We start from the raw sequence: 16,973 nt of genomic DNA on the forward strand, positions 1-16,973 counted from the left end.
CTCTTGTTTATAAGAGGTGTCATAAAAGTATCAGATTTTGAGGATTGTGGTTCAAAGCCAACCCAGACAGGGAAGTTCATGAGAATCTTGCCTGTAATAAAGTACTGAGAAGCTGGAAGTAGAGCTGCGGCTCAAGTGGTAAAGCTGTAGCCTTGAGCAAAAAGCTCAGGGACAGCATCAAGGCTTTGCTTGAGTTTAAGCCCCAAGACTAGCATTTTTTTTAAAGTTTCATATTTGCCTTCATCTTTTAATAAAAAACTCCATTTCTTTTGTTCTACCTGGTAAATTCATCTACCTTGGACCACTGACAGACAGAACTCATGTAGGAACATGGAAGATGAAATGACAGGTTCAAAGCTCTGAAAGAAAACTTGGCATTTGGCTAGTGATAGTATTGGCTAACTGTCTTAAAGCAAAAGATCAAAAAACACATGGAAATTGGGCCTTTAAATTGGAAATAATCGAAAGCGGGAAATGACTTGTCACTGAGTAACAGACTCACAAACAGTCAGGAATACATTTTCTGGCTTAACTGGGTGGGTCTGGTTGGGAAGGAGAATAAAGTCCTTGGCCACAAATATTTTCAAATATCAGAGATTGATGTCCATCCACTATTTTCAGTCCTCCTAAGACAAAATGGATAGTTTTCTCAGCATATACTCACTGTTCCACCCTGTCAGGTTACGCCTTGGGTACTCAGGGTGGGCCCTATCTGCTGTGAAGTGACATGAAAAGGTGCGGTTCTTCCTGGATGGAATTTTCCAGCTTTCTGCAATCTGCCTTTCTGAACAAGCACCACAGACAGTGTAAAGATTACAAACACATTTACTGCTTGGCCACAGAAGACAGACTGATCTCTGGGAGAGATCCCAGATGGAGCCGGCAGCTTCTGCCTGTGTCTACCCCATTGGGGTGTCAAAGACTACCATCTGTTGTCCCTTTCAAGGGGGAAGCCTTGCCACCGCCCATAGGGCTCCAGGGGACCTGTTTCTAAGCTTGTCAGTAGGTATCTGGCAACAGCAACTCTTTTCATTTTTAGAAATGTCACTATGCCATGTGGTTATTTCACTGGCTGTCATTAATGTTGCCCAAAGAAAAGGTTTCCTGTAAATGTCCATTTATGCAAAAGGAAGTGAAGATATCTCTGCTGCTGTTTCATATATACTCAAACAGGGTGGGAAGAGTTTGCAGAAGGGGCTATCTATCAGCTAGCAGCTGGATGGGAAATCCTTCAAGGGATCACTTTTTGTGTGGTACTGAGGATAGAACCCTGGGCCCCACACATATAGGGTGAGTGCTCTATCACTGAACTACATCCCAGTCCCAAGGAACTCACCTCATTTCTTGGAACTCTAGTGGACATTGCTTTCTAAGAGCCGCTCAGCATCCCAAATCTCCTGAGAGGCTGGATGAGTAAACCTAAGGCTGGTAGGAAATAGTACCTGCTTCTTTGCCACAGAACTTGTATGGGGGAAGAGTTTCTCTCCCTTCTTCAGCGCAGTTGCAATAGCCAGGTGTGTCAGAACCTGGACTTCCAGACAAGCTATCCTGGAAGAGTGATTATAGATATTCAAAGTGATTTGTAAATATTCAAATGCTATTCCTTGTAGTCACACTGAGATTAAGAGCCCAGAAGCTGCATTAGGCCAATAGCAGGCCAGTACAGGCCAGCAATTTGGTAAAGAGTACCCTTGAGGATATGTTACCAAACTGATCTTTCTGTCTGCATCTGTGTTTGCCCTTATGCCCAGTTCATAAGACTATGCCTTCAGCTTTTGGGGTGATCCTGTGAACTTCCCTACATCTCCACTTCTGCCAAAATCTTGCCAGTAAAATTCCTTTTGGCTTTAGTTAGAGACAGTTTTGGAAGTTGGCAACCAGTAGTTTAGACCTGAATGCTACTTCTTTATTCAAATTCGTTCAAACTAGCATCATTGGCATACAAATAGAAATGTAGCCTGCACTTCCTGCTAGTTTTCCCATATTCATTGTCAATCTGCAATAGTCTGCTAAGACAATAAGAGATTCTTATGTGCGTATATAACAAGATGCATGATCTTATATGTGCATATATGTTTGTGTGCCTCCTTGTATTTATGTGTGTAACCACAGTCCACCAGCATTGTTTACCAGGCACACTTTTCATTTACATATGTAAGGACTATACTAATATTTATTGTCCTCCTGAATGGCATTCATTCATTCATTCAAAAAGACTTGTTAAAGCTGAGTGCTGGTGGCTTGTGCATGTAGTTCTAACTACTCAGGAGCCTGTGGCTCAAAGTAGTAGAGTGCTAGCCTTGAGCAAAAGAACTAAGAGAGCACTCAGGCTATGAGTTCAAGACCTACAAAAGACCAGTAGTAGTAGTAGTAGTAGTACTAGTAGTAACTGATTTGGGCACCAGTGACTCACACTTCAATCCTGGCTACTCAGGCAGATTATAGTTCAAAGCCAGTCGAGGCAGGAAAGTCCATGAGACACTTAACTTCAGTTAACTAGAAAAAACTGGATGAGTGATAGAGTACCAGCCTTAAGGAAAAAAGAAGCTGAAGAACAGGACCTTGACCTTGGGTTCAAGCCCCAGTACACATTACTACTACCACACAACTACTACTACTACCACTAATTGCAACTTGCTAGTAGATATTTACTAGTAGGTATTTACTCTCCGCTGAACTTAAATGTGCTCCATGTATATTATCTTTAGAGAAATGTACAATAATTGTAGAAGGTAGGTACTATTACTAGCTCCCTTTTACAAATAGGTAAACTGAGGCCCCGAGAGGCAAGGTGACTTGCCTGTGGTAAACATAGCAAGCATATGGAAGGTAGAAACTGTGGTTTTTCTTAGTCTCCAATAGCCATGGATTAATCACTGCATCATGATGCCTCCATTGAACAAGAATTTCCAGAGTAGCACCTGCTACTCATGGACGAGAGAAATAGAAACAAGACATAAACCTGTTTTTTTTAACATGGTCATGATAAATATGGAAGTGAAAAATTGTCACAATGAAGACATTGTTTGGTAGGAGCCACAAGAAAGGCAAAAATTGCAAAAAGAAGTAGGCCATCCCGGAGCGGGACCACTCTACTGAGACTATATTTGAAGGAACCAGAGAAAGAAGGTGAGAATGTGGAATGACAAACAGCCAGATATTTTTGCTTGGCCTTCTATGCTAGGATGAGCCAAGAGGATGTGGTGAAGAGAGGAGAGCCAGGCTGGGAAGATAGAGCCAGATGGGATTCCAAAGGAGAGAGTAGAGTAGAAAGCAAGACTGAGCCAGAGAATGGGTTATATAAGTAGAAGAAGACTTAGGCAGAGGAGCAAAGACAGCGTTATACACAGTCTTTCATTCATCCATGCCTTCATTTAACAACTATTCTTTTACGAAGAGAACCAGTTTTCAAACAACTCCTTGACAAGTCATTGTCACAAGACCATAGTAAAGAATGTAAAATAAACTTTGAGATACAGAAAAAATGAGTTATCTGAATGCCTCTTAAACATGTGATGCTCTTCTCATCCTAGATGCTCCAGCACTGGATAAGACAAAGCTCTTTCAGTTATGGTAGAGTTCTAGGTTAGTACCAACATGTGAAAGGCAAGTAACAAATACTTTGACTGTCAATAGCTTGAAACATAAGAATATGGTCTTTGATCAGGAAGAAGGTAGTTCTCAGGATACAACAAGGATTCCAGGCTATCATAACAACCCAAGTCCTTTGTTCTCCCACTAGGCTCTATGTTGGTGGCTTTAGTACTGTTCTGGCAGGTCAATTCATAGACGTAAGGTAAAGTAGTAGAAATCTTAAAATTCAGGAATCAAGAGAGCAAAGGAGTTTGTTTTTTCTTTCAGCTTCTTCAAAGATGAGGAACTTTATCCTTTTCTTCCTTCCTTTCTTCTTTATTTCCTTCCTTTCTTGGCTGTTGTTCAGCTTGATTGCAAGGCTAATGCTCTACCCCTTGAGCCACCTCTCCAGCCCTGCTTTTTGCAGGTTGTTTTGGAGATGGAGTCTTATGGACTTGTCTGCCTAGACTGGTTTCAAACTTTTATCCTGTAGATCTGAGCTTGTTGAGTAGCCAATATAGGTGTGAGTCATCAGTGAGTACCCATTTGGGAGAAAAAAAGCTTCTAAGAACTTCAACAGTTTTCCTTTATATCCCATTGACTAGATCCTGAATTCATACCTAGCCCAATAACCCAAGGGGAATCTCTGTAGAGAGACACAACTCTGCAGAGTTTCCATCACTGGACTGGCCCAATCATAATCCATGTCTTAGGGCTCAGTGCATAGAAGATAGAAGATAACATAGCCAGATTCATTTAGCAATGAAAGAGCTTGAATGACAGTTGGGTAGGTAAGCATAGCATCTACAACCATGAGAGGGACAGCAGATACACAAGAAGACTTTATGGAGTATAACAAATGCTAATAAGGAAAACAAAGCAGTAATGAGAGAATAACTACAATAGTGCAGAAAAAGGAGTGAGTTATAGGATATTTTGATATGGTTTGTTTGTGGAAGTACAAGCTCTTTGAATGCAAAGAGCAAGATTGGGTAGCAGAAAATAGCAGGATAGCTGAGTGAAATGAAAGGGGCAAGTGGTAGGGTATGGAGTCAGGTGATGGTTGCAGGGGATTCAGTGGCCCTTTGGTATCTGCAGAGGACTGGTTCTAGGACAGTTCCCTCCATGTACACCACAATCTGTGGATACTCATATCTCTTATATATAGTACAATGTTTACATGGACTCTCCCCTTCTCCTGCATATTTTGAATCATCTCAAGATGAGTTACAATTCCTAATACAATGTGAATACTATGCAAATAGTTGTCATCCTCTATTACATTGGTACTATTGTTCAAATATCTTTAATCTATGGTTGGTAGAATCTGTGGCTATGAAACTATCTCCCCACAAAAAAGATATGTTGAACTTCTAATCTCTAGTAACTTGGTTAACCTCATTTGAAAGTAACATCAGAGAGAGAGAGAGAGAGAGAGAGAGAGAGAGAGAGAGAGAGAGAGAGAGAGACAGATAGACAGACAGAGACAGAGACAGAGAGACAGAGAGACAGAGACAGACAGAGAGAAAGAGAGAGAGCTGGCGGCTCATACCTGTAAACCTAGCTACTCAGGAGGCTGAGTTCTTATCGATTGACGTTTAAAGCCAGCTACTGCAGGAAAGTCTAAGAGATTCTTATTTCTGATTAATCAGGAAAAAGACAGAAGTGAAGGTATGGCTCAAGTGATAGAACACTAGGCTTGAGCACAAAAGCTTAGGGACAGCACTCAGGCCCTGAGTTCAGGCCTCAGGACTGCACACACACGCACACACACACACACACACACACACACACACACACACACACACACAGAGAGAGAGAGAGAGAGAGAGAGAGAGAGAGAGAGAGAGAGAGAGAGAGAGAGAGAGAGAGAGAGAGATACACCCAGACACAAGGATAATTATGTTAAAATCAAGTCATTAGGATGGTCCCTTATCCAATATGAATTGTGTACTTATGAAAAGAGTTTTAGACAGAGACACACATATGCACAGAGGGAAGATGGTCTGATGTACTGCACACAGGGAAGGGATGACTAGATTGACGCATTTAGGAATCAAAGATGCCAGCAACCACCAGAAGCTGAAAAAGGCCAGAAAGGATTCTCCCTTAGGGCTGCCAAAGCCAACACAGGCTTTTGGTATTCAGTTTTCAGATTTCTGGTCTCCAGAAGTTCTAAGCAATACATTTCTGTTGTTGTCCAAAACCACTGGATTTGGGTACTTTGATATAGCAGCCCTAAAAAAAACAAATAGATTTTTCTTTGCAGTTCTATGGGAATTCATTGATTGGTTGAAAGCAATGATTTAGTTCTTTTTTATATATAAAAAAAACTTTGTTAGGGTAATACTGAGATTTTTTAACTCAATGCCTCATTTATGTTAGGCAAGCATTCTACCACTTGAGTCAAACCTCAGCCCTTTTGGCTTTACTTTTTTTTCAGATAGGGTCTTGTATTTTATGCCTGGGCCTAGCTTTAGATCACTATCATCCTGCTTCTGCCTCCCACCTAGCTGAGATCACAGACAAGGACCACAACAACTGGTCTTGATTTATAGTTCATTCTGGCTTCTATATAGAGATGAATCATAAGCAGATAAGAAGATGGGAAGGGACAAGAAGAGCAGGAAAGAGGCCAGTGAGGTTTCCTGTTCAAGAAAAGATGGCAACTGGCACCAAGGTTGAGATAGTTAAAGTAAATAGATTGCAGATATGCTTTGGTGGTGGTAAAGTACATAAAATTTGTTTTTGGATAAGAGAAGTGATTTTAAAAAAGACAGAAATATTAAGGAGGATTCCTGCCTCACTGTGGAGAGAGACAAGTAGAGATTTGGTAAGATATAGGACTGGTGTTATTAATTCATTTTTGAAGAGAATGTTTTCTAAGACATTCAACTTGAGATGTAGAAAAGAATGGCATGATATGTGAATTTACTTTTCATGGGCCATTTCAGAGCTAGAGCCAGACATTTAGAGCTTGTCAACCTATGCAAGATTTTAAACTACATAATGGAATTCTGCTTCAAAAAATCACAAAATAAATAAACATACAAATAAATACAAATGTCAAAAAATAAAAGGAAATAGAAAAGAGTGGGTTATCACCAGGAAACAAATAAGACCTCTCCTCCCCTCCCCTCCCCTCCCCTCCCCTCTCCTCCGTTCTCCTCTCCTCTCCTCTCCTCTCCTCTCCTCTCCTTTCCTTTCCTCTCCTCTCTTCTTTTTCCTTTTCGATTTTTAATCCCAGAAAGTTGTTGCTTGACAGTAAACAGGAAGAGTTCTCTGAGTTTAAACCTGTGCCTCTAACTTTTGAATGGAGAGCTTTAAAATGTTAATATTTGGGCCCTACCCAGGGCAATTAAAATAAAATTTCTAGGGTTTTGGGCTGTTCTTTTTGTTGTTGTTGTTGTTAAGTTGCCTTTATAGCACTGAAAGCAGGACCCTAGAAGACAACACAGCTAAGCTGGGCCTCATTAAAATTGGGAATAATTCCATTTATAATAGCCTAAGAAATCTAATTAACTCAGGCAAGGATCTCTATGTGAAGGATCTCTATAATGAAAACTTTAAAAACCTGAAGATATAAATTAAACCAGATTTAAGGAAATAGAAAAGTCTCCCACAGTCCTAGATTAGAAGGATTAACATCAAGAAAATGTATTACTGGATAAATAATTTGGATGCATAAAGATAATCTAGATTGGGTTGGAGAAAAATCAATCTATTTAAAAATCTATATAAACTTTTCCCCCTGTAAATGTAGTGTTAATGATGGTGTTATGTTATATATGTTATTGTTTTATCAATTGCATATGTCTACTGTATACAATTTGATAAGTTTGGATACAATATCCACCTCTGAAATCATCACTTTAATCAGTATAATTTTGTTTAATCTCTAAAAGTAATTGGAAACTCCTCTTTGAAGAAATAGCACCAAGAGAATGGAAATGACAGCCATGGACTGGGAGAAATGTAAAAGATACAGCAGTTAAAAAATAAAGGACTGTTATCCAAGTATAAAAACAACCCAACTCAGTAATAAGAAAACGAACCATTTGATTCTGAATGGGCAAATTTGCTAGGCACTTGTGGCTCACACCTGTAATACTAGTTACTGAGATTGAAAGAATCTCAGTTTGAGGCCAGTCAAGGAAGAAAAGTTTGTTAGACCTCTTTTCAACCAAAAACTGGAGGAGGTGGTAGATCTCTGTTATTATAGCCTAACATAGGTGAATCTAATTCAGGCATGTACCCAGACTGCATCTGAGACGCTATCTCAAAATTAACCAGCAAAACAGGGCTGAAGATGTGATTCAGTGTGAAAAATGTGCCTGCCTAATAAGTGTGATGAGTTCGAATCCCAGTACAGACAAAAGACGTAAAAAGAGAAAAAATACCTGAAATACCTCCTAAAAAAGATATATACATTCTTAGCAGAGGAACACAATAGCTCAATTGTTATATACATATGACCATATAAAATGATGCTAGGTGAAATGAACTCCAGGATATGAAAACAAGAAATTTTTCTTTGAGGTTGTTTTTAATTTACTATGTGAAGTTATTTCCTTTTTCTTTCATTCCCCCCCCATGGTTTATCCGTTCTTGTCACTGTATGTGATTTTGGTACCTGGTACATTGTATATGCATTTGTTTGAATTAGGGAAGGAAAGGGAAACAAGAAAATGGTGAAACAAAGGACAAAGGGTAAACCAATGTAACAAGAATACTCACAAGACAATATGTTGGAAATGAACTTTACAACTTGGCAGAGGTGGGAGGGGTGGGGGAGATCTGGGAGGAGGGGAAGTGGAAGAGAAAAATGTAGGAAGAGGGGCCGGGAGTTTGGCCTAGTGGTAGAGTGCTTGCCTAGCATGCATGAAGACCCGGGTTCGATTCCTTGGTACCACATGCATAGAAAAAAGCTGGAAGTGGTGCTGAGGCTCAAGTGGTAGAGCTCTAGCCTTGAGAAAGTCCAAGGACAGTGCTCAGGCCCTGAGCTCAAGCTCAGGACTGGCAAAAAAAATGTAGGAAGGATTAACAACATTTTAGAAGAAATGTACTCACTACTTTACATATGTAACTGTAACCCCTCTGTACATCACCCTGACAATAAAATTTAATTTAAAAACTAAAAAGATATATACAGGTAGAAAATAATTATATGAAAAGGTGTTCTAAATTTTGTTACTAGGGAATTGCTATTAAAATGACAATGAGAAAGCTGAGGATAAAAGTTAGTGGTAGAGCACTTGCTTGGTATGCATAAGGCCCTGGGTCTAATTCCCAGCACCCTAAAACAAACAAATAATACAGTGAGATATCATTTCACACCTACTAGAACGGCCAAAAATCAAATCAATGAGAACAACAAAATCTAAAATATTAAAAATAGTGGAACAATGAGAACTCTAATTTCCTCCTGATGGCAATGAAAAGTGGTACAGTTATTTAGTAAGACTAGCAATTTCTACTAAACTAAATTTTATATATGATCCAGCAGTCAGGCTCATTGGTATTTATTGACATGAGTAGACACACAAAAACAGGCACACAGACATTTATCACAGCTTTATTTGTAATTTCCAAATTTTGGAAGCAAGAAATTGTCCTTCAATGGATAAATGAATGAACTGGAGTATATCCAGATAATGGAATATTATTCAGCTCTAGAAAGAAGTGATCAATTGTTGTGATGTGGGCTGTGTCACGGTGTGTTTTCTGTGAATAAATTAGTGTTGTAATTAAGACTATTATGACTATTCTTTAATAGCACTCACTGCTTATTGATCTTTTCTTGTAAAACAAGTTGTATCTGAGTCAAGTTGCTGTGACTGATTGACAACTGGTTGACAGTCACAGTGACAACTATTTGCCAATAAACAAATGAGATCATTGGTACCTAGGAGTTTTTACTTCAAAATAGCCATCTTAAAACTGAGTTGATACACTTCTGGGACTCAAAATACCTTCAGCTTACTACTTAAGACACCTCATTGTGATTCCACTAGTCAAGTATCCATTTGGAATCAGTGTCTACCACTGGAGGCTCTGCGTGAGTGAAAGAATCTACTTTGTTGTTGACAACTTTATAGTAATAAGGGACTATTCAGTTGTTAACGTTGAAGGTACTGGAGTCATGGACCATTTGAACAATTTATTCCATGGACGAACTGTATTTGGTTCATTACTAACATCCCAAGCTCCAGTGATTTTTTTCTTTCACTTTTTTTTTACTTTATTTTCGTATATTCCTTTTGATTCTTTTTGCACATTATTCTTTTGAATGGTTTACAACAAACAAAGAAGTTTGTGAAGTGGCTGTTTTACTTGAGTTTTCATTTAGTCAGAAGATGAAGATCATGCCCTTCTTGGAAGAATTTTAGTCCTTGATCCTTGAGGTTAAAATTATCTCCAGTATTGGAAATTGGACTATCATTTGCAGTCCTGAAGAATAACTATCAAGCCATAAAAAATCTCATGAGACTGTAAAATAATGCTGCCACTATAGAAATCAATATGGAAGTTTTCTCAAAAACTTAAAAATTATCATATATATATATATAAAATCCAGAGAGACCATTCTTGATCATATATCCATAGGAAAATCAGAAATATATTGGTGCTTATTACAGCACTATTCATAATAGCCAATCTCTGGAATCAGCCTAAGTGTCCTTGACAGATGAATGAAGAAAATGTAGTTTATGTATGCAATTGAACATTCAGCCAAGAGGAAGAATGAGATCATGTTGATTGCAAGGAAATATATGGAACTAGAGATCATCACGTTAAGCAAGTAAACTAGGTTCGGAAAGACAAATGCTACATTTTCTCTCATATGTAGAATTTAGGTCTAACACACACACACACACACACACACACACACACACACACACACTCACACACACACACACGGGCCTAGGGACAAGTGTGATGGAAGAAAGGGAAAGAAAATGATGAAAGTCAATAATATCTAAAATAATATCTAAGTACACTATCTCTATGTGTGAAGATAACATCATGAAACTCACTATAACTGCTTTAAATAAAAGAAAGGGGGAATAAAAAAAAGAAGTAATAATAGATGGGGTTAATCAGATCAAAGCATAATATATACATATATATGGAAATGCTATAAAGGGGGAAACTCCTTTGTGCAATTAATATACACTAGTAAAAAAGCCATATAAAGATATGAGGAAATTTTAAATGCCTATTACTAGGTGGAAGATACCTGATTGTAAAGGCCACATACCATATGTTTGCAACTATATGACATGCCAGAAAGGGCAAAACTACAGAGACAAAAGATTTCTAGGGGTTGTGGGATAAGGAGAAGTGGATTCATGGATCACCCCAGACCTTTGGGGCAGCTGGTGTAAGTACATGAATGCTGGGTAAATGCCACTATGTATTTTAGTATAATATAGATAGACAATACATACACCACAGAATATATACCAAGAATGAATCCTAAAGTTAGGTTATGGATCTGGGTGATAATTATGTGTCAATGCCGACTATTTGCAACAAATGTATCATTGTATATCTGAATGCAAATGGTGGTGTGGCATTGGAGAGGTGGCAGGTTACAGAATACATTTTGGAACTCTTCCCATTCAATATTGGTGTGAACCTAAAATTGCTCTTAAGAAATAGTCTATTTTTTAAGTCAACAACACAAATAGCCTGGAGAATTTCCCTTCTCTCTTAACATTCCTTGACTAAAAATGAAACAGAACAAAAACCCTTCAGGTGATTTTAAAGAGCGTTCTATAGCCATTATAGATGTGCACAGGGAATCAATTCAATAATCAGTCTCATCATGTAAAATCAAGCTAAGAAACCATTAGATATGTGCTCCTTTTAATGAAGAGTCTTTTTTGGCATCTTTTCTACTATTTTATGAGCTCCTTCAAAGCACCAAGAACATATCTTTTCTTACAACACACTGCATATCTCATCGAAGGCATAAATCAGGGACAATCTTTGGTTTATAAAAAGATGCCGAAAAGGAAAAAAGACTTTGGCTCTAAATTTAAGCACCTTTTGAACTTTGTGAAAATCACTTCAAGAGCAACATTGTTGGTGTAGTAGGAAAAAAGAGATTTGTATCTTGTCTTGTCCCTTTTAAATATATTATCTCTGTGAATTACTCTGAAAAGATAATGAAAAATTAGTTTATATAAAACATGAAAATGCAAGGATTCAAAATAATCCAAGAAACAGTTGAGAAAAAACAGACTTGGCCTTAAGGAAACAATAAATTCTCTAACAATGTATGTCATATTGAATCACTATAGTTTGAAAATTAGCCCTGATTTTCTTAGGTGAGAAATAAGAACAGGGTTTAGTGCTCGGTGAATTTCTTGGGAAAGACAGTCTATGCTAGTGGTAAAACTACAATGTCCAATTTATTTCAAAGGTCTGATTCCCCATCAGAAAGACTTCTCAAATTCATGACACAAAGCAAACTTTTCTGAAGTCTTCCTTTTTCTTGACTATGTTGTAGGATCTATCCTGATCCTGACATTTCTATCCTTCTCTGTTTTCACTCACACCCACCTGAACGATCTCTCTAGTTTATGGTTCAAATGTTAGCATGATATTAATATTTGTTTTTAGCCCCCTTTCTAACTCTAAAATAAGATTTTGTGTGTGTGTACCCCAGAGAAATGTCCATTCTGACATCCCACCAACATCTCTCACTGGGGTAGAAGTCAAACTGATTATCCCCTCCCCTCTCGTGAGGCCTCAGTTGCATCACAAGTGCTCTCTTATTGAGCTGTGCAATTTGGAAATCATTGTTAACTTCTTAGAGCTTCAGTTAATTTATCTGATTGATGGGTAAGGAAAATTGATTTGGGTGGCATGGTGTAAAGGTTATTTGAAACACTGAACTGCCACTGCTTTACATTTTGAACAGTATTGCACTGTGTTGTTCACCAAGGCTCCACTGGAGAACAGCTAAGGAAATGTTGAACTTGATCCTGGCTAATAAACAGACTCAGGGTTTTTGACTTTCACATTATGATGTCTATAAAACTATTGGCAAACAAACAAGCAATAACTTTTTGTTAGACCAAATTTTTTTAGTCATATTTGAACCTCAATTTCTTATAATTTCACTATGAAATAATAGGGTCTTTTCTCAAATGTTATTTTCCTATAATCTTAAGTTTCATCGTACTAAGAATAATTCATTTCCTTTAGTATAAAAATGTAACATTCATTTAAAGATAGATTTTTAGTTAACTTTGCATGTCTCAAGACCACTGCTGTCATTCATTTGTGTAAGGTCATTCTCTATCTTACTTATGGTCATTCTCACATTGAAAAGTTATTCTAAGGGTTTGTACTGTAAGTTTATAATTAGGGAACACTTTTGAATTGATGACTAGTCATGGACTGGATGTTCAAAGGAAAGTAATTCTTGATCTTCCTTCAGCAGAGATCAAGATACCATTTACTGTATTTAACATTTATTTTTTTCCACAAGTAAAACTTCACATATTGAACAATTTCTCTTCCTTTGTAGTTAAACAAAAAATAAATGAATTAGAGATCTTCCATACTTGTTCTTTATGAGGAAGAAAGGTAACTTCATCATATATATATATAGTCTGTATATATTAAATACCTAATAAGTACATACAACACTGCCTTTCATGATTGAATTGATAAGGATCTCTAGGATATGGAAACAAGAGCTTTATCTTGTGTGATTGTTGTTCTTAATGTACTATGTTATTTCTCTTCTCTTTTTTTCCCTTTGATTATTCTCATATTGTTACTATATGTGACTTTGTTACATGGTATATTGTGTATATATATATATATATTTGTTTATTTGAAACAGGAAAAGGAAGGGGAAAAACAAGATGTTTGGGAGGGTGTGAGGAAAATGGGGACAAAAACATGAGAAGGGGTATCAATGTTTGAGAAGTAATGCACCTACTACCTGATGAATGCAACTGTAACCCCTCTATACACTATCCCTACAATAAAAAATAAAAAAGAGTTACAGTTTTAAGAAACAGAACTTAATTTTCCCAGCTATCTAAGAAATAGTTTGTCAACCTTTTTCTCTCCTTTCTCTTGTTCATTTATTCAACAAATACATTTTGAACAGTGTAGCCATGTTTTAGAAAAAGACTAATAGACTAATAGGTAAGACAAAACGTTTCATCTCTCATGAAACTGATATTCCATTAGAGAGACAGATCACATGCTCCTAAATGAATATCAATATCCTTTCACTTGATTGCAAATAGGCTCAAAAGAATCAAAAAGGCTAAGGGCATGCAAATGAAGGGAAATGTTGTTTCTGGTGGCTTGGTCAAGAAATGCACCTAGGAGCAGGTGGTATTTGAGCAGAAACAGGCAAAGTAAGGGAGGTGGCATATTAACTGGAAGAAGACAATCCCAGACAAAGGAAGCAGCCTTGGGAAGACAGCAAGCTTGGCAGATTCAAGATGAGGAAAGACTACTGTAACTGGAACAGAATGAATAAGAACAAGTACAGAATAAATGAGCCAACAGCTAGATGATGTTGAATCTAAAGGCCCTTACAGTGGATGGTACCATGACAGGAAGTCCTTCAGGACTAACTGAACTAGAGGATGATGTGACCTAATTCACTCTGAGCCTTTTGTGGTTGTAGGCGGTCTGGTTGGGAGGTCAAAGCAGTAAAGCATATTTTACTGGCAATATTTTAATGGTGGAATTCTTGCTGAACCTGCTTATAGACTGAGTTTATGATTTGAGAAAACAGGAGAAATTGGTGATGGCAGTTTTTCGGTATGAACAAATAGTGTTCCAACTTAATTGGAGTAAGACAGTGTACATGAGTGCAGTGGATATGAGAGGAAGATTTCAGAGCTTTGATTTGGATGCAATAGAACCACTATTTTGCAATAAGATAGATGTTTTGATGGTGAGACCAGACCTGAAGGAACAATGTTCATGGCAGCTATGTGAATTCCCATTGTCCCTTACACTCTGGGGAGCTCCATCCCAGAGCTTTTGGGGATGTTGGGCATTTGTGCTGAATGATTAGGGGAAAAATAATATTCTTATTACATCTTGACCCTTGTCTTTTTTGCCAGTCCTGGGCCTTGAACTCAGGGCCTGAGCACTGTCCTTGGGCTTTCTCAAGGCTAGAGCTCTACCACTTGAGACACAGCACCACATCCGGCTTTTTTCTATGTATGTGGTACCGAGGAATCGAACCTAGGTCTCTGTGCATGCTAGGCAAGCACTCAACCACCAGGCCAAACTCCCAGCCCCTTAACTCTTTATCTTATAAATGAAAAACAAAGATGTAATAGGAACATAATTCTGAGGGCTGGAGTCAAGCTCAATGGTAGAATATTTGCCTAGAATATTCTGAAGACTTGGGTCAATTCCTAACATTACAAAAAAAAGGAATATAACTCAGTGATACCATGCTGCATTCCTGTCCTACCAAGTTTGTTATCTGGTATAATAATCAAGGGCCAGAATATAAGCATAGCATGATACCGCAAAATCTTATTCCACTTCAACCCCGTCAACATCTCCTCTAGGGCTATGGAAGGTAGAGAAGAATGCCAGCTCAGCACCCCAGATGTGTGACACATCAGTGTTTTGTTTCTGTTTTTGCTTTAAAAAAAATTGGAGAATCACCACCAGCTCCTATCCAGGCCTGCTTGGAAGGCCGAGATCCAAGCCACATGATTGAATAGGATTGATTGCCTTAAGTACTGGCCTGGGCCAGTTTCTATGGAGATTAGCAGGAGGCCAATTCCCTCTCTGCATGTGATAACTCATGGACAAATTAACACTTACCTCTTATTGAAAACTTGGATTTAGTTGGTAGTGGTGGAGTGGTGAAATGTTGTCGAATTCTTAAAATTCTTTGGAGACTTCCTCAAGAACCTGCTAGTGGGTTGGTTTTATGGCTTGAGGGGAAAAAGAAGAATCAGAGAGGATATATAGTTTTTTTTTAATCCCGAATAACTGATTGAACAATGTTGCTATGGATAGAATAAGGAAAACTGAAGATATTTGTACTAGAGTTAAGGGTAGAATGAATTATTTTGATGGGACCAGTCATGAAAGAAGATACCTGCAAATCTCAGCAGCCAGGAGACTGAGACAGGAAAATTGAAAGTTCAAGGCCAGCTTGAAATACTTAGCATCACCTTGTCTCAAAGAAAATAAGAGCCCTTAATTGGAGAAATTCCTACCAAATACAAGTAGAGATGTACATAAAACCTAGAGTTCAACGGAGAGATGTAAGTTGCAGACATAAATTTTGGAGTCATCCTCATGTTGTTGTCTTGGGAAGCCATAACACTGAGTAATCCTAAGAGCAAATATGGAAGAAACAGTCACATTTGACCCTTGCCTAGGTGGCATCAATCAATATTTACAAATCAGCAACAGATCTTTTGTTCCAGTCAAACTCTTGGTTACTCACACTAACAAAGAAAAGCAGGAACATTCAAGTAAAATGCAACAAAATGGGATAAGCCTGAGGTACACTGCCTAGGCCATGGGGGAAATTTTCTATCTACATATATAAGTGATGGTAAAGACACAAACATTAAAAGCATAGCTTTCCCCCAACTCCACTGGCAGAGAATTTTCTGCCAGCTTAACAAGAAACTACCAGCCATGTACTGATGGCTCATGCCTATAATCCTAGCTATTCAGGAAGCTGAGATCTGAGCATCAAGTTGAAAGCCAGCCCAAGTAGGAAAGACCATGAGACTCTTATTTACAATTAACCAGAAAAACATCAGAAATAGAGCTATGGTGTTAGAGTGAAAAAGCTAAGGGACAGTATTTGTCCCAGAGTTCAAGCCCCCGTAGTAGCATACATACAAATAGTTAACCAAAGTCCGTACTTTGCCTATCAGTTTAAATCTTTCAATTAGGATTATATAATTAGTTTAAAGCTTTTAATGTAAGGCTTCTCTGTAACTGCAATATTTTATCTCTTTAATAGAGTTATATTTTAATATCTTTCATAAAACTGCACAACTCTTAAAATATTGCACATTCCCATTATGTGACATGTCTATTCTTTGCTTCAAGTCTGTTTCTCAGATCAGTGTTTCAATAAAGGAGCAATCATATTTTAGATGTGGTTATTCCACTACCAATCACAAGCATATTTTTTCCTCTAAGGAGAAAACATCAAGGAAATTTGAATATATTATTTTCCTCTGGTTTTGGAGTTAGATCCAACATCTGGTTATAGCCTAAGTTAAATGAACTAGAAATTAGATCAAAATTCGTAATACTTAACAACCAAAATGAAATGTCACATGCAGCCTTTCCCCATGCTCTGGACATTCTCACAATGCAATAGCATGGTGACTGGGTCTTAAATGAAGAGAGAAAAG

Source organism: Megascapheus bottae, chromosome X (assembly GCF_031878675.1).
Source record: "Megascapheus bottae isolate mThoBot1 chromosome X, mThoBot2.hap1, whole genome shotgun sequence".
Lineage (NCBI taxonomy): Eukaryota > Metazoa > Chordata > Mammalia > Rodentia > Geomyidae > Megascapheus > Megascapheus bottae.